The sequence below is a fragment of the Mixophyes fleayi genome, chromosome 7 (genome assembly GCF_038048845.1).
Source record: "Mixophyes fleayi isolate aMixFle1 chromosome 7, aMixFle1.hap1, whole genome shotgun sequence".
NCBI classification, from domain to species: domain Eukaryota; kingdom Metazoa; phylum Chordata; class Amphibia; order Anura; family Limnodynastidae; genus Mixophyes; species Mixophyes fleayi.
In genome coordinates this window covers 104,259,893-104,284,263 of record NC_134408.1, presented here as the reverse complement: position 1 = coordinate 104,284,263, position 24,371 = coordinate 104,259,893, and the positions used below count along the sequence as shown (strand labels likewise).

At 40.8% G+C, this 24,371-nt stretch overlaps 1 long non-coding RNA gene across 1 annotated transcript; it reads right to left on the bottom strand.

The window, feature by feature from the left end:
- Positions 1 to 14,763: 14,763 nt before the first annotated feature.
- On the bottom strand, positions 14,764 to 18,204 carry LOC142097952 (uncharacterized). Its single transcript, XR_012678281.1, has 4 exons — positions 18,089 to 18,204; positions 17,956 to 17,981; positions 16,680 to 16,702; positions 14,764 to 15,078 (listed from the first exon to the last, which is right to left on the bottom strand). It is a non-coding gene; the product is annotated as an uncharacterized LOC142097952 (long non-coding RNA).
- Between the last annotated feature and the right edge of the window lie 6,167 nt (positions 18,205 to 24,371).

Sequence of the window (24,371 nt, the reverse complement as noted above, 5' to 3'; positions counted from 1 at the left end):
GTCTTCGCGGAACCCAAGATCGCTCTTCTAACCCGCGGTTCCTCCACTGCACCAGGAAGTGCACCTGTCCTTGCACTTTTTTGGAATCTAAAATCCTTTGAACCACATATCTTAGTGGCTTACTCGAACTTCCCCCAGGCACAGTTGAGGATTGGCTAGGATACAATACCGGCTTCAACAATGAACAATGAAATGTGTTCGGAATTTTTAGTGAACTAGAAATCTTCAATCTAAAAGCTACCGGATTGATCTGTTTGGTAATCATGAACGGCCCAATAAATTTAGGCCCTAGTTTTTTACAAGGCTGTCTGAGCCTAAGATTTCTAGTTGATAGCCATACTTTCTAGCCCACTTTGAATGGGCAGGTGGTACGGTGGCGATCCGAAAATTTTTTGGCCGACAATGAGGATTTTTTCAAGGAGGACTGAACTTTCCCCCAAATTACTTTCAGATCAGCAGCTGTGGAATGAATCTCCGGAATACCAGCAGATTTGAGAGAGTACAGAGAATTAGACCTGGGATGGAAACCGAAGTTACAGTAGAACGGGGAAGTTTGAGTAGATGAGTGAGATGAGTTATTGTAGGCAAACTCTGCCCAAGGCAGCAAAGATGACCAGTTGTCATGGAATTCTGAGGAATAACATCGGAGGAACTGTTCAAGTGCTTGGTTAACCCTTTTAGTTTGCCCGTTAGACTGAGGGTGGTATGCAGATGACAGACTGATCCGGATTCCGAGGAGGGTGCAGAAGGATTTCCAGAATTGTGCTATGAATTGTGAACCACGATCAGAAACAATATCGGAAGGAAGTCCATGGAGCCGGAAAACATGTTGTATGAAGAGAATGGCCAGATCTCGAGCTGTAGGAAGCCTGGTTAATGGGATGAAATGTGCCATTTTACTGAAACGGTCCACCACAACCCAAATAGTATTATGTCCTGCAGAAGGTGGCAAATCAACAATAAAATCCATGGACAAATGTGTCCAAGGTTTTGCAGGAATGGGCAATGGAAGCAATTGACCCACCGGGCGAGTCCTGGGGACTTTGTTCCTGGCACAAATTTCACACGAGAGGACATGACTCTTGACGTCAGCGAACAAGGATGGCCACCAGACCGTACGGGAAAGGATCTCCAGCGTCTTATAAACTCCAGGGTGTCCAGCAGACCTACTATTATGCGCCTCTGCAAGAACCGCCTTCCTTAGATGGACTGGAACAAAAAGACGTTGTTCCGGAGTAGTATCAGGGGCTAATTTCTGGAATCTCTGAAGTGTGATACTCAGATCTTGGGTTAATCCAACATGGATTATGGAAGGAGGAATAATAGGCTCTGGGTTCGAAACTGGAACGTGGTGTGCCAAGAAACTTCTGGACAGAGCATCTGCCCGGACATTTTTGGAACCCGGTCGATAGGTGATCAGGAAATTGAACCGGGTAAAGAATAACGACCAACGGGCCTGTCTGGGATTTAGACGTTTGGCCGATTGTATATATTGCAAGTTCTTGTGGTCGGTAATGACAGAGATCTGATGTGGAGCACCCTCCAGCCAATGTCGCCACTCCTCGAAGGCCCATTTGATTGCCAACAGTTCCCTATTCCCGACATCATAGTTGGCTTCTGCTTAAGAGAACTGGCGGGAGAAATAGGCACACGGGTGTAGACGATTAGTATGAGGGTCCTTCTGTGATAGTATAGCCCCAGCACCGACGTCAGAGGCGTCGACCTCAAGAACAAATGATTTAGCTGGATCCGGGTGTCTAAGGACCTGAGCGGAGACAAAGGCTTTTTTCAGGCTTTCGAATGAGGCTACTGCTTGAGGCGACCAATTAGTTGGATCCATTCCTTTACGGGTTAGGGCGACAATGGGAGCCACGATGTCCGCAAAACCTGGAATGAACCTTCTATAATAATTGGAGAAGCCCAGAAACCTCTGCACCGCCTTAAGGTTGTTTGGTTGCATCCAATCTAGAATAGCCTGAACCTTAGTTGGATCCATGGAGAATCCCTCAGAAGAGATTATGTAACCTAAAAAGGATACTTTCTGCACCTCGAACTCACACTTTTCTAGTTTGGCGTAAAGGTGGTTCTCTCGCAGTCTTCGTAGAACTTGTTTAATGTGATTCTGATGTACAGAGAGATCTGGAATAGATGAGGATATCATCTAAATAGACGACCACGAAACTATAAAGAAAGTCCCGAAGAACCTCATTGATTAAGTCCTGGAATACTGCAGTTGCATTGCTAAGACCGAACGGCATAACCAAGTATTCATAATGGCCAGAGTGCGTATTGAATGCCGTCTTCCACTCGTCTCCCTCCTTGATACGGATGAGGGTATACGCTCCACGAAGATCGATTTTTGAGAAGACAATAGCACCTCTAAGCTGATCAAATAATACGGAGATGAGCGGAAGGGGATAGGTATTCTTGATTGTAATAAGATTCAATCCCCGGTAATCAATACAGGGTCTTAGTCCTCCGTCCTTTTTGGATACAAAGAAGCATCCTGCTCCTACGGGAGATTTAGATGGCCTGATGAAGCCCTTCTCCAGATTTTCTTCAATGTATTCCTGCATGGACTTGGTCTCCGGACCAGAGAGAGAGTACAGGCGACCCTTATGCAACTTGGAACCAGGAATAAGCTTGATGGCACAGTCAAAGTCACGGTGAGGTGGTAAGGTGTCAGCAGCTTTCTTGGAGAACACATCCCAGAACTCATGATATTGTGAGGGAAGCTGCTCCGGAATAGACTGAATCACCCGCAGGGGCAGTGACAAGCAGGACTGTGTACAGTAAGACTCCACTGGACAATTTCTCCTTTTACCCAGTCCATGACAGGGTTATGACGGGAAAGCCATGGGTGGCCCAAGATCAAGGGAACTGATGAACCATTGATAAGAAGGAAGGTTATTGACTCTGAATGGAGAGCTCCGATTTTTAATTGTAGTGGCGAGGTCTCCCAGGAAATCTTGCCACCAGGCATCGGACCTCCATCTAATCCACAGACAGTAATAGCGGACTTGAGTTTTACCATCGGAATTTTAGCAGCGCGGGCGAACCCGATGTCCAGGAAGTTGCCTGCAGCTCCACTATCAATGAAGGCGGACAGGTCCATTGAACGAGCACTAAACATGAGCTGTGCAGGGATCAATACGGCGTTTTTCGGGGAGACAATCTGCAGACCTAGGTGAACTTTCCCCTCGTTCCCTAGGCATGCTCTTTTCCCGGCTTATTCGGGCAGAAACGGGAGAAGTGGCCTTTTGTGCCGCAATAGAGACATAGGCCCTGTGATCTTCTCTTGTCTCTTTCCTCAGGGGAGAGACGATACGCCCCCAATTGCATGGGTTCCTCACCATCCGTGGGAACAGGAATGAAGCAGGATAGAGGTGATGATGTCTCCTTTTCGATTTTCCGCTCTTTAAATCTCCTGTTGATTTTAATGGAGAGGTGCATCAGATCCTCCAGAGAGGTAGGAGATGGGTACTGCACCAAAGAGTCTTTGACCTGTTCCGACAGGCCAAGACGGAACTGACTCCGCAAGGCAGGATCATTCCATCCACTATCAGGTGACCATCTACGGAATTGAGCGCAGTATTCCTCTGCCGAGCGCCGGCCTTGTTTCAAGGCCCGTAGATGAGTTTCAGCGGAGGCAGTACGGTCTGGGTCGTCATATAGTAGACCTAACGCCTCGAAGAAAGCGTCTACTGACTGCATGGCAGGACTGGTCTGCGGCAAGGAAAACGCCCAGGACTGGGGGTCACCCTGTAGAAGGGAAATGATAATCCCGACTCTTTAATGCTCTGACCCGGAGGAGCGGGGTCTCAATCGGAAATAGAGCTTGCAGCTCTCCCTGAAATTCCGAAACAGGGACCTATTTCCAGAGAAGCGATCCGGCAAGTTCATCTTAGGTTCACAGACGGAACTTGGAGTGGGTTGTGACACTTTTGCGGCTTCTTCTTGAACAGACAGACGCTCAGCCAATCCCTGGATCATCTGATATAAGGACTCATCATGGGCTGATAGGGCTTGTGCCGGAGACGGTGGGGATCCACTTGCATCCATTCCAACCTCGTCTCCGTGAGTGGGCCGGTTATAATGTTAGGAACCCCTCCAGCCGGCACAACACAACCCGGAATCTACCCTGCCAGTCAGGTGTTCACTGGAGCCCCTGATGGTGGGGACAGACTGGGCCGCAGACTGACAGAGGGTCGTGAAGTGCGTACCAGCTGGGGAGAACCCAGGCAAGAGGAGTCAGGTCCACGCAGAGGTCAAGGGCCGGCAGCAGACAACAGTATCGATGAACAAGCTGAGGTCAGGGGTCACAGGCAAATAGCAGAACGGGTAAACAGGCCAAAGATCAGGGTCACAGGAAACACGAGCAAGGTCCAAATCAAAGCCAAGGGTCATACACGGGGAGTCAAATAGAGATATCAGGATACAGGACAGGAACTAGCAGGTTAGCAGACTGGAACACAGGAGCTATAACCGGCAATGAGGCAGCAGACCTCATTGCCTTAAATACCAGTGGCCACCAATCAGAGCCTAGCTCTGAATTAGACACAGCCCCCAGCATAATTAATAGGCTGCATTAATTAGCCCACAGGCTAGAACATGGTGAGCTCTGCGCCCGGCTTCCTCTCATTGCCGGGACGCAGCGCTGAAGCGTCTTCTCGTTGCCCCGGCAACGGCCGGGTCAGGGCCGGAAGTGACGTCACGGTCGCCATAGCGACGGCCGGGACGCAGGTGAGTGAGTCGCGGCGGCTGGGCACCGCCGCGGCTCGTAACAGTATCAATCACATTTCTTAGTTTGCGTAACAAATTGTCAGCTGTATGCCTGTTAGTGAAGCAGGTGATACAAAGAGTGGCCTGCCTGTGACAAATGTTACGTAGTGGTGTACATGCTGCTGCTGTTCCTGCTGAAGGTGAATGACCAACCCAGTGGGCTGTGAGAAATGTGATTTTGCTAAGCTGACACCATCTTGTTACCTTATGGCCATTTTGTTCTGTTATAGCTTAAATACAATTAAATGCACCTGTTTTGTAGGAGTAATTCATTATTTGCAAGGCTATGCTTATAACGTTGGACATACCAGACAGGAGATAAGCCAGCCCCCCCCCCCCCCTGGGGAGTTCAAGTGTGGATAATGAGAGAATATACTAACATCTGTGTGAAGGGAACATTAGTGGTTAAAACCTTTTGGGGCGTAGTTTTCTGTAATACGTGATTTTTGCTATATAGATAGGAACTTGTAACTAATAAAGCAGAGTTTATTTGTACACTCAAACCATGCAGTGTATTTAATTCTCTCCAGCTGATGAGCTCATAACTGATAATCTGACACTTACAGGTGAACAATGTGATATAGATTTGACATCTGTCACAGTCATATAGTCTTTGGTTTCACCACTTCCACTTGTCCACATATCTGTGGTTAAGTGGACAGTAGGCAGAATGGCATTTTTCAGCACAATCTCTACATTTGTACACACTTTTTGGTATAGTTGTGGAATAGCTTTACGTGAAAAATGGTGTTGCGATGGAATTCTGTAACGCGGACACAAAACCTCAATTAACTGTAAAAAAATAGCTGCGTTTATTGTGGATATTGGACGCAGATCTAACACTAACAAGGCAGCCATGGCGTCTGTGATTCGCTTGGCGACTGGGTGACTGCTGTCATATTTGCTTCCCCTAGCAAATGATTGTTTCACAGTTAATTGTTGAAATGTAGGACTGCTCTTTTTCTTGGCCTTCCTCTGGGCTGACGATTCACCCCCAGCAGCAGCAACAGCAGCAGCAGTGGGACTAACGCTTTCTTCAGAGGAATCAATAATAGTGCAGGAGTCATCCAGCCTTAATAAGTGGGATGCAGGGCTAACTCCGAGCACTACTGAGGATATTGATGAGGATGGTGTGGTGGGTGTATTTTGTAGCCGTCAGGATGTCGGTGAGCGGAGGGTCCTAGCTGATGATGGAGTGCTTGTAATATTTTTGGAAGAACTTTCAGCTTTTCCCAACACTTTGCCATGAACTCTCGTCAAATGGCGTAACATAGACGAGGTTCCAAGATGGTTAAGGTCCCTCCCTCGACTGACTGTGGCTTGACATACACTACAAATGGCTATACAGTTGTTGTCTGGATTGGGGTAGAAATAATTCCACACATAAGAAGTGGATTTTTTAGTTTTATGGCCTGGCATAACAATGGCCTTTTTCTTGTCACGTGCCAGAACTGCTGCCACTGGTGCAGGACTGACACAAACAACCTCATCAACATCCTCATTAGCGCCCTCTTTGCCTACACAAATCTCCCCCTCATCCTCTTCTATTTCCAAAGTGGCATCCTCAATTTGTGTATCACCGGCTACACTCGGGCTGTTCAGGCACACATCAGCAGAACTGCTGAAAGGGTCCCTCTTTATGGGTACACTAACAGAATGCTCACGATTAGACACCCCACTGTTGGATGGACTCTCCACAGGGATTGGTGTCATTTCTGATTCAGAGCAAACATTATCCTCTAATGCCTTACTGTTATCTTGCAGCTCGGCTTTGACGCGTAACAGTAGTTGTGCACCACTTGTAGGCTCGGTAACATTTTTTGATCTGCCACTAATAGACAAAGGTGAAGGCCTCATTCTCTCTTTGCCACTGCGTGTGTAGAATGGCATGTTGGCAAAAAAAATTTTATCGGAACTTAACTTTTCCTCAGTTACACTTCTTTTTCGCTTCAACACTGTAAAAAAAATTTTGGTGTGTGTTTTATTGACTGACTTCAAAAGACTGTGTAGTTTGACATCACCTTTCCCAGATGACGTACTGGGAACACTACCATCAGGACTGGTGACAGAACCTGGTTGTTGATTCGGCTCATATGTGGACTGCTTTGAAACCGTTATGAACCCAAAGCACTTGTAGTGCTACAAATTGTTTTAGATACTGCTGACAAATATGACTTTTGACAACCAGAAATATTAATGCAAAAGAATGGGGAACACCCCAAAAGCACTTGGAGTGCCAGAAACTGCACAAAAAAACCCCTTCTCTATCCTCCTCTTACTGCTGTAACAACTGGTATTAAGATTACAATGGTATTGCATACAAACAATAATGTGTCCAATTACTGCTCTGTGCCTGTGCTGATATAGCCAGCGTGACCTAACCCTGCTTTCTCCCTCTGTCAAATGGCGATGGATTGCTGTGGAGGCTGGTATTTATGCTTTTCAAATCTCACGAGAACCGAGCTCAGATATACGAATACGTCACGACGACGTTTTGCCTCGATTTCGAATCCGAATGAGCGGGAGAGTACCGAGCATGCTCGGCTCGGTACTCGGATAGGCTAAATTCGGATGAATTTGGATCTCAGGGTACTGAGCTCACCCATCTCTAATTAGAAGACAGCCATGACAAAGCAGGTTCTAACAGTGTGTCTTTTCTGTGAATATTCTGATCACTTCATGTACAGAAATTGCTACCTGATGGGGCTTCTTTGTAAGTGCAATGCTCATTAAAATCATACTTGACGATTTTTCGGGAAATCCCGGAGGAGAGGTCATGCGACAGGGGTTAGAAGGGGGCATGGAGATAGTAACCACGACCCCTGCTAGGAAATGCCGAAATTCACCACATTTCATAGAAGGAGGTGGGGGTTAATGACGCAAAAAACGTAATTTAGCTCTGCCTCCATCACATCCGGTTCTTAGGACAGCACTGGATTTTTTTTTCTCACATCCGGGATGATGGTTACTCTTCCAGGAGTCTGGGAAGGCTCCCTGAAATTTGGGAGCTTCCCGGAAATTTCGGGAGACTAGGCAAGTATGAAATTAAATGTAACGCCTCATGCAATTTTTTTATGCTGTGCAAACCTTGTAATGTCACAGTGTAGGTACAATAATTTGATTCCATTTAGCAAAATGGGTAAACCATTTTACCAGTGAGAACGGAGCCTAGCACATAGCTTTGATCCATTACCAGTTTATTAAAAGCACAGCTTGGTTGTTGAAGAAACTGTTTTAAAGTACAAGTGCCCTTAGATATCAAATTGCCCTGGTTTGGAAAAATCCGAGCCCACCTCCTTTCCCACCCATCATCAACCGCATATGGCAAGTATATCATATGGAATACATTACAAGTCTTCTCCGCCAGACCCCCATCCCAATTAATAAGGTCTGGAGTCCTTGGACTAACTATCATGGAGCCTCTCCTCCCTTGTCTTTCTAAGGCCTTTTAGCTCTCACTCTTTCTCATGTCATGGATCTATCCCTTCCCCATTTGATTCTCCCTTCTTTTTTCACTAGTGATCCCTCCCTCTCTTTTCACTCTTTCCTCTCCTTCTCTTTTTTGCATCCCCCTAGACACTGTTTTGTATTACGTACAATGTCAACTTCCCACTCTCTGTTATATACCTGTAAAATTCAATAAAATGTTTATTCAAAAAAAAAGAAAAAAGAAGTTTGTTAGCGAATATCTTCACAAAGTACCAAAAGTGCACAAAGAGAAGGACTATCATCTGTTTATTACAGGTTATTACCTACATTTTATACAGATGGGGTGCACTCACAACAGAAAACATCAAAATCATCAACAAAGACAAAAAAGTAAATGAGGCACTCCAGTCCACTGAAAGTTAGCGAATATAAAAAATTTGTTTTTATTTGATATTTATTTGATATTTCATTCAAATTTATGAAAATTCAATTCTAGACATGATAGTGAAATATTCAGTTAACAACATGTATGTCTGTATATAAACCTAATGTTTAGTAAATTAAAAACTGAGAACCCGTTCGTAGCGGATCTGACCAATACTAGTGGAACGATCAATTGCTATTAACGAATCTTATGGTGAAATACCATTTGTTCAATATATAGGAGTATACTACACAGGAAAATACTCCCTGTATGTTATATCTATCCACCAGATTTCAATGATATACCATATATTTCACATATTATGTGTGATATAGTTACATTTATTTGTATCTTAACACATTGTTCTAGGTGGGATTTACTAGCAGATTCTCAATTAGTACTTAACTATACAGCTATATACGGAATATGTTGGCGCTATATAAATGATGATGATGATGATTAGTGTCAGAGGCTCACGTAGTTACTCAGAAAAGATTTTATTGCATACATTGTCCACTATACATATTGTTGAGGGGAAGGCTGTTTGTATTTATACGTTGCTGGAAATCGGGTTGTAATCTCTCCTATTTTCTCATATTTCATTATTTAGTATCTCTTCTGTATTAACAGTACAATGTCTCCCAATACAGTTGTATCCCCTATCTCTGGTAAGAATCATATGCTTATAATATGTAGAGCCTCACTCCAGATGTTAGTCTCTATGTGGTTGGGCTTTCACGGTTCTGATCATAAGATCTTACACAGAAACTGCCTTATATGGAGGGTAATATATAAAATCCCCACATACCCTAGAATGAGTCTTAGCCAATATGCATTACAAGAGTAAATTGGAGCAGGCACTAACATTTGCCAATACACACGGTGTTCACCGCCGCTGTTAGCCGCTACTTTCCGGTTCAGCACCGACGTCAATCCCCTACGTATGTTTCAGCAAAGCTTTTTCAAAGGAGTGACCCAATTAGTGGTCACGACTGATTTATATACCCATTGCGTCCAATCCCAACATCATTCATTTGATCGGCATGTCCGGTGGCAACTAGTAGTGTAATTTGAGGTATGTCACTACAAAATATGATTTTCACATTATGCAGTTCACTGGGCAATATAAATTAGATACAAATGTAATAAATATTTTGTGTGTTGATTATATTAATTGATAGACATGATGAGCATAAGAGGCAGTGTGTATATATCTTTAAAAATCATTATTATATACATTTACATAATAATGATAGTAGTGTATGTCACAAACATATGTATCTTGCACTATGCAAAAAATACAGGAAAGACCACATCTCTATGGTGTATATATCAGATTCCCCACAGAGATGTCCAAGGAAAAAAGGTTCTTAATGAAAAATTAATAAATCACAGGTAAGTAAATAAACTAACTTAATATATATGAAAATTATCCTAGTGATATTACAGTTTATATGGAACAAATTTTACCCACATTTTCTCATAGGGCCCCGGTGACTTTATTATATATTCAGCGTGATGTATATGCAAAATATAGCGCTTTTTATAATGCTTTTTAATAAAATATAGTGTTCGATGATATTAAAAAGAAACCGTGTAACGTGACAGGAATAAATCATGAAAGTGAAAATTAACAAATGATCTAATGTTTTGATAATTATTTGTCAACCTAATCCTATATAATTATATATTTTTTTTTATTATTATGTTTTATATTATTAATAATTTTACCCTCCCATACTTAGTAAAGTGTATCTTTTTTTATAAAGGATTTTTTAAACATTTACTTTATCTTAATAGATCCTCAAATTAAATGTGAATAAATGTAAAAAGTGAAAAACAAACTAATAACAATGAAAATATGTATTAAAAAGGTGATATTATGTGTTTACATTTATGATGTGATAACCTAAAACAAAAAGATATTTATTAATAGTGATGATCTGGAACAAAAATGTATTATACTGTAGTGATAGTGTGTACTTATGTGTATTGATAAATAAATAAAAATGTTAAAAAAAAATAAGATTTTTTTTTTAAAAAAAAAATTTTAAATTATTTAATTCCCAAAAATCTTTTTAATATAAAACAAGCGGAGGGGATACTATACACCAATATATATATATATATATATATATATATATATATATACACATACACATACACACATACACACACACACACACACACACACACATACATATACATACATATATATGAGATTCAATATTACCTTCCTAAAAGTGCTTCTTTATTCTACTTTTCCGATTTCCAGTCTCATCAATCATCCCCACATGGGAGAAATATATTATTTATAATAGTGTTCTATTATTAAAGCCCAGTCGATACAACATTAACATTTGAACCCTGAAAACAAAAGGGGTGGGGATTATTTAGTATAGAAAAAAAGTAGCCTATTAAAATACATAGCGACAATGCGACAGATTGACAAACATTGAAAACATAATTTTTGGTTTGGAAACAATTGTTTGACTGCTGGAAGGAAATCTTGCCCCAACACAACACGACAAAGCAACAAATCTTATTTTCTAAATAGCATGTTTGGTCTATTTACCAAATAATTTGCTAATATAGAAAAACTGCTACACATTAAAATCGGACCCACACAATGTCAGGTGACATTGCTAATATCTCATAACATGAGTGTGTTGACAGGAACATTGGTTAGGCATAGAGTGGTGGTCAGTGCCTAGTGTGGGATAAGAGCTTCCACGTTAGATTCCTCTTTCTTGCCCATCTAGTAAGAGATGGTGATAACACTGAACCCTTGTGGGTTCTAACCACTGACCTTCTGAGTCTTTGTTACACTTGGGAAGGGATGCGGAATACAAGTTGTTCTACCAGGTGTCGGCTCAGGGAGCCACATGTACATTACCACAAAATCTCTGGCAATAATTGGTCACACATGGGAATATACGAATAGATAAGGGATTCTTTATTACAAGGTGATGGAATGGTCAGTGGGTATGATCAAAGGGTCTATATCAGTATTGGGTGCACAGGATAAGTTGAGGTACATTCGGAATGAACAACACGATGACAGGAATAATGACCGTCATCAGTCCCACTTTTGGCGCCACACACACTGTAGCAAATGATAATAGTTTTTACTTATAACTTAGTGAAATGCTAGCATATGCATAAATATATATGCTAGAGGGAGAGATCTGTATTTATTTTAAAGCTTATCATCGGTGCACTTGACCATGACCCAAGTCACTATATGATGTATACTATGGTTTAGTTGTATTCTGACTACATGCTGCCCTAGTAGCTGACCGAAAATGACATAATCCTTCCAAGAACGTCTCCCTCCTGAGAGGCAAAAGGAGAATGGAGCATGTATTAAATGTGAGATAGAATTCAACCTCAATAGCAGTCTTGCTTGTAGTCCTTCACAGCTCACCCTCAATTTGCCAACACAGGAGTCTAACCCTCCGTTGTCAGGATAGCGTGAGGGGGCACTAGCTGACTCACACACCGACACGTGTTCCGGACCTATCGCTTTCGTCATCCATCTCTCAAGCATGCTGGCACTTAAATCCAGCTGTATAGCTGTGTAATGGAGTATGGAAGATATATTTTGTGCTTTTTTTTTTTCTTAAGTGCTGCAATGGAAATTCAGCTTAACACAGAACAATGTGTTTTACCTTCACAATTCATATCTGCATATTGAAATATGATTTGTGGCCCCTAAAAAAATAAAAATCAATGGCTCAGACCAGCTTACCTATATTCACAGACATACCATGTTGGCCTAGATTGTGTAAATCACGCTAACTAGGTAAAAGTGCATGCATGTGTGAGGATGTAAAACAAGCAGCACTAATGGCTCCTGCAGGATTTGGATAGACATACACAAGATCAGTTCAGCGTCTAATTAGCTGTAAAAGTCATCAACAAGAGGCTATATGCGTTAGGTATTACATCAAAAGCTGAAACATTAATTCTACATGTGTTAACAGTTGAATACCTATGTATTTAGTCAAGCAATCAGCATTTTCTTCCAAACAAATCGCTCAATTGAGCATCAAAAATATGTTAACTTACAAAGAGAGCGCAGTGCTGGTTTACAAGCAATTACACAAATTCATTATAAATATTGATTTAGTGCTAATCTGTTTTAGACACAAAACTGAGCAATGCCATCAGAGCAATATACTTGTCATAGATAAAAAAAAAAAAATCTAATTGGCTTACACAAGGATAGATAATAGCTTTATATTAAAGCTAGTCTGGTGCAGTGATGGGCAACGTAAAAGAGGTGGAGGGCCACACAGAGGACTAAGGGAGAACACAGTGCACTCCATCCTCTATGCATTCAGAGTGCCTACTTACACTGTGCAGAGGCAGTCACATGACACAAAGGGTGGCTTCCCCCGTTCTGATAAGATTGGGAGCAGCTGGCTGGGGGGAAGGCGGGGTGGAGTCACAGGTGAAGGCTCGGTGGGGTGCCTGTTACCCACCAATCATCTGCAACACAGTTAGCTCCAAGAAGATACACAACACATACATTTTAGCGGCCAGTATATCTTTTTTTTTTTTACTCTTGAGATCTGTGGTTTGATAGATGTAAAGTTAAACATGATTAAAGGACCAGTACCTTGGAATTTGTTGTTTATTACATTTTCTAGGCATTTGAAGACTAATTATTGCAATATATGGAATATGATACATTTTAAAATGTAGCTTTTATCCATGTTAATTCAAAAGGCACCACACCCAAAAACTTTTAGACTTCAACTTGATCGATCACAAATGAAAATTATATATCCATTCCCACAAAAAAAAAAAAAAAGTATAAAGAGCAGATCAATGAAAGAAAAGCTGCAAGGAAGAAAGCACATTGACCCAAAACACAGATACTTTTTAAATATAAAACACACTATTATTGGGTTTATAATTTTGAAGTAAATACCTGCAGCTCTAGCTGTCCATGAAGTTCAGCTCAGGCCTTGAGTACTGACCCTCTATTTGCAGCACTGAGAAACTGTGGAGCAGATATCTAGTTGCTGCTCATGAGGCTTAGCCACAGATTTTTAAAGACTGACATTTGCTTTATAAAGGAAACCATTAAGTGGTTTTAATGGGCTCCTTATTATTGCAGTGTTATAACTAACACAAGGAAAGCTATAAAAGATGGGAATTTAGAAGCACGACTTTCAGTTTACATGCTGTTCCCTTGAAGTTTTTTATAGATGCTTTGTAAAAATAGAGGTATTACCTTGTTCAGAATGTGTTTATGGTAGAGATGCTCAGGCTCGGTTCCCCAAGAGTTTTGGATTCCTTTAAGATCCAACATAATGGTGGGTGGGAGGGCCCAAGGACAATTCCATCTTGCACCATTTTTCTTTTCTGCTACTGCTGTGTGCCAATGTGTCCTAGATGTGCTAGGAACTGCTATGTGCTTGTCATTGCTCTGTCCCTTACCATCCAGCCAGGTCGCTGCAGTATTTGTCCGAAAGTACGAAAATATTGTGACCTGTGAGGTGGTCAAAATTGACTGCAAATGACTTGAAATTAGTGTTAGAGGTTAATAATAATGTAGGGGGGGGGGGGGGGGGAAGAGAAGAGAGAAAAAAAAAAAAAAAAGGCCAGGATCCAAAACAAACACACGCAAGGGCGGTTTTGGCAAAATCAAAACATGAAGCTAATCCAGATCCAAAGCCAGTTCACAGGGCAACGCAATCCCCACACATCCGCCTTGTGACCTCCCTGCACTGTTGCCCACCACAGGTCTAATGCATTCTAAAGTTTGTGTAGCACCAGTTAAATGGAAATCAGCAGCGTTGTGAAAACATCCACTTCTCATTTACGAGTTTGTAGATTCAGAACACCTTTACTATAATGATATTTGTCCATTTCACTTATAAAAGTGAAAGAGTCAACTGCTATACCAAACACAATAACCAGTCCCGAGCATAAAAAATAAAACAAAAACAAAACAACCCAGTACCAAAAGGAAGTGAGAATAGGTTAGAGGCTAAAATTATAGAATGCAAACCTGACAAAACAAACAAACCATGTATAAATTGAAACCTCAAACTGTACAATAACTAGTAAGCAAACCGCTGTTAGCCCCCTTTCCAAACACTAGTTTTAAACGAGACATTTCAAAACTATCTTTATTCATAAAATGCCAGTTACAATTTTTAAGTTGGAACAATAAAGACACATTTATAAACATAGCATATGTTTTTGTAAGCAAGCATACAAGAGAGCAGAAAGCATATGATGGAAGCAGCTGGTAGATAAGAGTAGTCAGTCCTACAGGGAGCTCCTGGAGATAGAAGTTGAATCTGATATTTCTTCTATTTGTACAGAAGGCTTGAATGCAGCTTCTAAGTAGAAAGTCCACGAGCAGCTGCTGTGCAGGCCTTTACTTAGATCTCTGCCTCATCTTTCGCCGCTTGCGCTTCAGCCTAAATAAAAATGTTTTAAAAACAAAATCAGAAAAGAGAAAAAAAAAAAATGGACATCTACATTGAGAGTGAATAGAGAAGTAGAGGTATTTGATCAATTACAGTACTCCCTCTCTAAAATACCAGCTTTAGGGTACTTTCATACTGGCATTTGCTGTGTGTTTAATGCATGTAAAGGAATAAAAAAAACAAAAACACAGTATTGCATTGTCTATCCATTTTATAAAAAAGTTTACAAGTGTTCAATCGGTTTTGATAAACATGCATCTGTAAAGCTGGGTACACACTACACAGTTTTCATCCAATAAACGGCTAAATCAGCCAACATACGACCGCTCGTTCAAAAGTCGGGTCAGTGTGTGCAGTGACACGATGGTCGAAAATCTGCCCAAATGGACAATTGTCGCCTAATTTGGTTGGTCGCACCGTTTAATATTTTCGTTCCAACCTCGTTTCCGTTGTGTAGTGTGTATGAACTACCAACCGATCCACAACAGCGAGTACGAAATTAGTCATTGCTCACGACAACATGGCTGTAAAAACTGCGTTATCTTTCACACCTTAAAACTATTCCTCAATCCCATTCACCCTCCACCTCCAGATCATTGTCCACTCAAACCCTTTCTCAAAATACCCATATCAACATGTCTCCCTTACCCTGTATCATCATAATCACAATAAATAACTCTCTCAACCTGTCATTAAACGCTAATTACTGAAATATCAAACACCAGTTTTGCATCCAGTAAATGCAGACAGTAAATACCCCAACAAGATTACACCGAAGAGCTTGTAGCAGACAGTGGTAACACAGACCGCTTCAAACAGACTTTGCGACCGCTGAAAATCCTGGCACACTCCGATGATGTCCCATTGATGGGACACTATCTTGCAAGCTGTTAAGGTAGCAATTTAAGGAGGCACCTTCACTTGTACAAGGTTCTTTACAAAGCCTTGTACATTCTACAGCCGACGTCTCCTTAAATTACTACCTTAACAGCTTGCATGATAGTGTGTCCCTTCAATGGGATGTCATCAGAGTGTACTGGGATCTTCAGCAGTCGCAATTTCTGTAAGTCTCCGTTTGAAGCAGTCTGTGTTACCACTCTGTCGGCAAACAAGCTTTTCGTTGTAATCTTGTTGGGGTATGTACGGTCGGCATTTACAGCGCTGCTATATAGTACCCAACCCTTTGCATTATTAACAACTCAGTCTTCAAACCCTTCACATCATCACTGTTTCTCTATTTACTAACTTAAGAAATAGTATTTTAGTCACCCCCCCACTTCCCTCGAGTATTTCAGTACCAAAGCCACTCAATCGAAGAGGAACTGATTCATGGGTATTGAGTCCTGGTAAAAGTTATGAGGAATTTATACATCCTTTTTCTTAGTGGACACATAACGAAGGACTCCCTGCAGGAGAGAATGCTACTCTATATATAAGAAGTTCTGGGATATCCTAGACATTTTTTTGTTTTATTTAAACAGCACAAAATTCTGTTTTCTTTAGTCACAACAAAGCTGCAGACTACCTCATCCAAAAGGGTTTGAGGTAAATAACCAGTTTTTAAACTTTTTACAATTTGAGTTTTCACATACCTGCGCATCCTCTTCTTACGCCACTGTTAAAGAAATTAGATTGTACTTCAATGGCAAGCTTTTCATAAAGTATACTTGAAGTAAGTGTCTTATGTTAACATTTCTGTTTAATTGAAGTTAATCAGCTTTATAGTAAACTGAAGAAAAATTGACAATTAAAACAAATTGTTTGTCTACCAAGGAAAGAAACTTGCTAGCAAACCTGAATTTTAGGACAAGTGGAATGCTTTCAACTCCTAAGGCCAAAAACACCTTTTGCAAGGCTGAAAACTTATGGCAGCTCATTGCGTATCTGAAAAGAACTGTAGACACTCATTCAAATCCATTGCTGTCCACTGCCAACTATTGAAGAGACTCCCAAAAGTTAGGCGCCAGCAGCAGTTTCAGGGGCATTGGATACATTGCACCTGGGATTTGTCCTGCCCTGGTCTAAGCTCCAAATATTTCCAGTAAAATATGGTACTTATATGGTTGGTTTATAGAGGACAAGGGTTAACTAACAAAAACAAAAATAGGGACCTAAAACCAGAATCGAACATGTATTTACAGAAATAGAATTCAGAGGGGAGACATTCATAGATGAAGAATTAAAAATAAAAAAAGCCACAAAGGACAATTAGGCCAAGAGAACTTGATGCAAAAGGACACTAAGCAAACATACCACCCAAAGCAGGCAAGCAGTGGTTGCAAATATCACAGCAAAACCATAATCAATTCTACAGAAAATTTGCCAAGTCACACAACTTTTAACAGATTGCAATGCATTAGGTTCTCTCAAACCCACAGCAAAGGGGACATATTTTAGCATTTACAGCAAAAAAAAAAAAACAGGTGTTCGTTGTCACCTGTAACCATTTAAAAAATGTGGTAGACACACGACTATAATTCAAAGACTTTGAAGTTGGAGGGCAAAGTTAAGCATTTTAAAATATAGCAGAAGATAACATAAGGTGATTTACAGACTTCATAAATGCCAGTGCGAGCTGCAGAGCGTTAACAGATAGATATATGCAAGGAGTGACTTTCTAATTTTTGCAGTAAACTAGTAGTGCCAAATCAGCTGCAAGGGTACAGGTTAACCATCTGCTCAATATTGTACAGGACTTAAACAACTTGTAGCCTCACAGATGCTAGCACTATATAACTTAACATGCCTTGAAAAGACTAATGTGGGGGCAGAGCAGCTGAACAGACTGTGTAGAGCTGCGCAGTCCTATAAACCTGGGGCCTGGAGCATGCTGCCTCATGTGCTGCGCATGAGTCTCAGTTTTATTACCTTTGCTCTCATGATGTTAACGACACCTAAGAGAAAACAACACAGTTAGTCAAGCGGAGTACATAATAATAATAAAAAAAAAAGAAGCCGTAGCACAGTACACAGCCCGCTCCACAGAGGCTACAACCAGTACCTGCTGCTCTCACGGAGGATCAGTAAACCTAGGGCCCGCTACAGAATACGGATATAGGACAATAACAATGACGTCATGGCGTTTAGACGTTACGTTATTATCGACGCAAAGCGATTACCAATAAAAGGGGCGGGGTCTTCTTATGCTGAACTCGTTCCCGACAGTCTCTAGTTCTAAGGTGTTGCGCGCATGCTTGAAAGTAAGGATGCAATACGAAAAACTTATTAAGTGAGACTGTCGTGTCCAAAGAAGCGTTATACCCAAGGCACGCCGCGCTATTGGGGTTGTCTGGGCAAGGCGTTTTTCAATGCTGAATATGTTGGATGGGGCTCCATTGTATCTTGATAAATGAGGGGGTGTGCAGGCAGATTGGGGAGGCACAGTCTTAGATACTTGTAGCTTGGCTACTGACTTATGTTAGACTAGCCTAAAGGACTCCAGTAACATGTTCATACAAATATATATACATATATTAATCATACTTGCCAACTCTCCCGGAATGTCCGTGAGACTCCCAAAATTCGGGTCAGTCTCACCAGGGGCAGGGGGGCATCTGCCCCCCGGGCTGGTCCCATAATGGGCTACCTTGGGCTAGGTCACTGGGCCACCTGCTTTTTTTTTCCTTTAAAATAGACTCCTGAGTCGAGTCTTGCCCCCCTGGGCTGAAGTTTGCCAGCCCTCCCCTGAGTCTCACGGACTCCTGGGGAAGCTGGCAAATCTCCCACAATTGCAGGGCTAAAGTGAGGCGATTTGCGTCATGTTGGCCCACCCCTGCGACAAAACAGCATATTTGTTGTGGAGGCGGGGCCAAAATGACACATTTGTCCACACCATCTAGACACGCCTCTCTCAGATACAATTTGCCAAAAGTAGACAAGTATGATATTAATAATTTAGATTGTACGCAAAACATTGTACAAATCTCAGCCCAGTAGTCTGGTGGTGAACCTTTCAGTAATGTGTGGACAGGAGATGTGCAATGTGCTTTTTGGTACAGAGGAAACTTTATTTAAGACAGCATTTGTGGAATTTGTTGGATCTTAACAGTCTGTTCACCTGTATCAGTTTATGAGCTCATCAGCTGGAGAGAATAAAAGTCACTACAAGTTCTGCGTGTGCAAGTAGCTCTGATTTATTAGTTACAAGTTCATATCTATACAGCACAAAATCACGTATTTCAGAAAACTACGCCCCAAAAGGTTTTAACCACTCATGCTTCCTTTACACAAATCTTGCTACATTTTCACACAGGAATTCTCCCCAAGGAGTGCTGGTTTATCTCCTGTCTGCCATATCCAAGGTCATGGGTATAGTTTCTTGCAAACAATAACTCCTACAAACTAGCTGTATCTAAGCTGTCTTTGAGCTATAAGAGAATAAAATGGCTATAATGGGCAGCACGGTGGCTAAGTGGTTAGCACTTCTGCCTTACAGCACTGAGGTCATGAGTTCAATTCCTGACCATGGCCTTATCTGTGAGGAGTTTGTATGTTCTCCCCGTGTTTGCGTGGGTTTCCTCCCACACTCCAAAGACATACTGATAGGTTAATTGGCTGCTAACAAAATTGACCCTAGTCTGTGTGTGTTAGGAAATTTAGACTGTAAGCCCCAATGGGACAGGGACTGATGTGAGTGAGTTCTCTGTACAGCGCTGCGTAATTAGTGGCGCTATATAAATAAATGATGATGACATAAGGCAACAAGATGGCGTCAGCTTAGCAAAATCACATTTCTCATTTCCCAACTTTTTATTCATTATTTGCCCAAACACTACCTATCGGAGATCACATTCTTGCTGTCGTTTTTAATGACTACTTATACACATACACCCTTCTAACAGAACATATGCATAGGGATGCCTAAACCTGGATACATAGAACACCCCATCCCCCACCAATAGCAAGTCCATGATCCCTCTTCTAGCTGATATTAATAGATGGTTAATGAGTTGACAACTGTCTTACACCCGCTGCATGTCCTGTTGTCAGATCTTCACATATATCAGTGAACATGAGAGGCTCTGGGGCCTCTTGTGGTTCCTTTTTGTCTTCTAACTATGGAATTCTTAGGGAAGGAAAAAAGCAAAGAGAGGGAGAAAATACACAGTGTGCTCGGCAAGTGTTATATGTCACTTATTTCACAATTGAAGGGATTGCCCATTGTGCTGTATATCATAAGGATAGGCTTCAGTAATGAGCATGTGGATTCCAAGGAAAAGGTTCTTGGTTTCTGCACCGATCAAAACTGGCAGTAGTACTGAGAGTTCCACAAGGTTCACACTCATTAGATGGGGTGTACAGTACAGCGATTAAGGCAGGTGTGGTAACTTTAATTTTTCTGGAAGAGAAACACTTGGCTTTAATACACTTGTTAATAAGTCACATGATCAGTTTCATTAATATATATATAATAATAAGGATTAGTAACAGTCCTTGAAGTACAACATGTAAAAAACCTGATACCCATTCTCCTATACCCTTGAACCAATCGGCCAGTTACAGCCATGAAAACTATCCTTCTAGATAAGCATCTCCAGTGTGCTCCTTTAAAAATGTATATTTCATGTCTTATTTTTTTGTAAGTGTTCATCAATTATATTCTTTGGATCATCTGTGTCATTAATTAAAAAGGTGCAACCCTGGGCTTCAATTTGAATATTTAGGGTCAGGCAGTACCCTCCAGACTAAGCTGTCAGGTAGTCCAATATTAACCTATTGTCTTGTGTAAATGTAATAATGTGTTGGGCCACTAATCACAAATACATTGCTATATTGGGTATAAACCCCTACAGTCATGGGTTGCTCTTTTCTTTATTTGGTTGGGTTAAACTTTCATATTAGAATTTTTCTCATTATGTATAATGATCTCTACATTACTATTGGCGTGAGTCTGGTTCTTCCAGACCTGGCTTTCCTTTCTAGACTAGTACATATCTACAGCCTACAGCAGTGTTGGCTAACCTGTGACACTCCAGGTGTTGTGAAACTACAAGTCCTAGCATGCTTTGCCAATATATAGCAGCTTATTGCTGAAAGGGTATGCTTGGACTTGTAGTTTCACAACACCTGGAGTGTCACAGGTTAGCCACCACTGGCCTACAGCAAAGGAAAATAACGTGCAATCAATTTTCCTCCTGCTAATATCATTGAACACCACTCTCTGGTGTCCCTTGGACCTTTAAATAACTTGTAAAATACATTTTATTCAAACTCCCTTTGTCTGAAGATCTTGCAGTGGGATGCGTGTATCTAGGTGTTATTTTCCTGTACGTACACTGCCATGGGAGTCGTCAATAAGACCCGGAAAGACTCTTGTATCTGGGTTCAAGACTCTTCCTGACGTGCTTTTTCACAACCACCCAGTCCCCTGGTTGCAGTTTATGGGTACCTACATCAAAATTAGGGCCTGGAATGGAAGAGAATACTTGACCATGTATTTTAGTAAGTTGTTTCTATAATAAAGCAACATAGTTCAATAAATCGCCATGTACATGCTGTAGTTGCTATGGAAAGTAACCAGCCTGTTCTGTTTGCTGTGCCAAACAGTATCTCATTTGGTGCAAAACCTGTGTCTTTCTTAGGAGTGTTTCTTACTGAGTGCAGGCCCGTAGGTAAACATGAGATCCATGGCAGGCCTGTTTCAGCCATTATTTTCTCCATTTTCAATTTCAGAGTACCATTAAGGCGCTCCACACATCCCGAACTTTGGCGTCTGTAGGGGGTGTGAAGGGCAGATATGATTCCCATGTCTTTTAACAGTTCCTGGAAACCTTGCCCCGTAAAGTGTGTCCCTCTGTCACTTTCAATGACCTCTGGTACCCCATATCAGCAGATTACCTCACTCGTAATTTTCTTGGTTACTGCTTTAGCATTTGCTTTCCTATACAGCCATAAACAAAAAATCCTGTGCTGGGTTAAAGACAATAGCTAAACACCAAATGTATAACGCAGCTGTAGAATATAGGGGTAATTGCTACTCCCCCAAAAAGATAAACTGGAAAACAAAATAACAGCGCTAGAAATACATAATAGGTGTAGCAATAAAAAAGTTCAAAGACCAAGGCAGAAGTAAAACACCAAGGGCTAGATTTACTAAGCTGCGTGTTTGAAAAAGTGGGGATGTTGCCTATAGCAACCAATCAGATTCTAGCTTTCATTTATTTAGTGCTTTCTACAAAATGACAGCTAGAATCTGATTGGTTGCTATAGGCAACATCCCCACTTTTTCAAACCCGCAGCTTAGTAAATCTAGCCCCAACAGTTTAATCACGAACATATAATTGGATCCAATATAAAATGAGGAGGTATTACTTCTAAAAATAAAAAATGACTCGTATATCAGATGGGACCAATCATAGAGACAAATTAGCACGGAATATCACACTAACTCTTCATAATAAGTGTCATCCCAACTAACGATCCATAAGAAGAAAAAGGATAATATGTTTAGAGATGGATATAACGAAGATGATAGTGTACCCATCTTTATATCGAAATATAATACTAAGTCACTAAATATTAGAAAATTGATAGTGAAAAATTACGATATATTAAGACAAGATGTGATATTAGAACCATTATTAGGTAATAAACCGAAAGTTGTCTTTCGTAAAAATAGAAATTTGATAAGTTTTCTGACTTCTAGCCAGTTTGAGATGAAAAAGTTACCAACACCTGTCACTTCAAACTGGCTACTACCCAGAATTATAGGATGTTATAAATGTAATAAAAAAATATGTATGACTTGTACTTTTATAACTAACAAAAAGAAAGATGTTACTTCTACTGTTTCTGGGGAAATATTCCCTATCAAGCATTACGTTACATGTGATTCCACGTTTGTTGTATATGTCTTAGAATGCCCTTGCCGACGTCAATATGTAGGCAGAACAACTAGGTCTCTAAAGACACGTTTTAGAGAACATAGACGTAACATCACTATAGGCTTACAGACACATAGTTTGTCTAAACATTTCTCGTTAGTACATAATCAAGATCCTTCAGGTTTACAACTAACAGGAATTGAATTAATTACAAAAACCTCCAGAGGAGGAGATAGATTTAGAAAACTATGTGAAGCAGAAACATTATGGATTTTTAAGTTAAAAACCCTTAGCCCAGAAGGATTAAATGAGGCGTTGGATTTTCATGAAGATTAATTATGAAGTACGGACAATCAAAATACAGTAAAAAGATTAAATATGTATTTCAGCAAAAATATTTATTATAGTATATCTATGGTCTGTCTATAGTTCTATTAACATTGGCTATTCACGACTTATCAGGTACTTGTTTGTCCAACTAGTTTGACAGATTTTGGACAACGCTATCATCATATATAGCATTATTATAATAACATCTATTGGGATTTTTTAAGGACTGTATATGTATTTGATTGTGCTTAGTTAAAATGCCCCTCTCTCCTTGTAGTAATAATATAATAATGATATGCATGTTGTTTATATTATTATCCACTAAAATGTGGCATATGTGTCATATGTTATATATTGTATCACACATATATTTTATATTCTATATGTTGAATTTCTCTATATGCGACTACTGCTATGAATGCAGCTAATTAAGTGAGTAACCAATTATTGACACCTGGAACTTACCCCTCCTTCATCACCTATATAAGAATGGACCGAGACATAACATCCATATCTACTTTGTGGCTTGAAAAAGTCTCATGCTTGAGACAAAACACGTCGCCCAGTTATTCATTATATTCATTTTTAACCATTCGGTTCCTACTATACACCAATATAGGTACTACGGACCTATGATTTGAGGAACCGTTTCATACTACTCTTCAATTCTGCCCGGGCAGTTTTTCTGAGCGCACAGCTTTCACCGTCACATGCTGGCGGCTATTGAATCACAGGAGAGCTGCGGATAAACATTGCTAGGAGGATTCACTTGTGGGGCACTTCCATCACTAGCAGCGGATAGCTGTAGGAGAATCCATTCCGGAGAGCCGTGATATTAACAGCATAGAAGAGGACCATGAGTACTGTTGGTCTATATACTCTTTTCAACCAATGCTGGACTTTATACTAGGCTAAATCTATCCGGATTCCTTCAGTGCCTATAACCTCCATTCTTTGCTCCCGGATACATTTGTTACTGTAGACACTTATTATGAAGAGTTAGTGTGATATATTCCGTGCTAATTTGTCTATATGATTGGTCCCATCTGATACATGAGTCATTTTTTATTTTTAGGAGTAATAACTCCTCATTTTATATTGGATCCAATTATATGTTCATGATTAAACTGT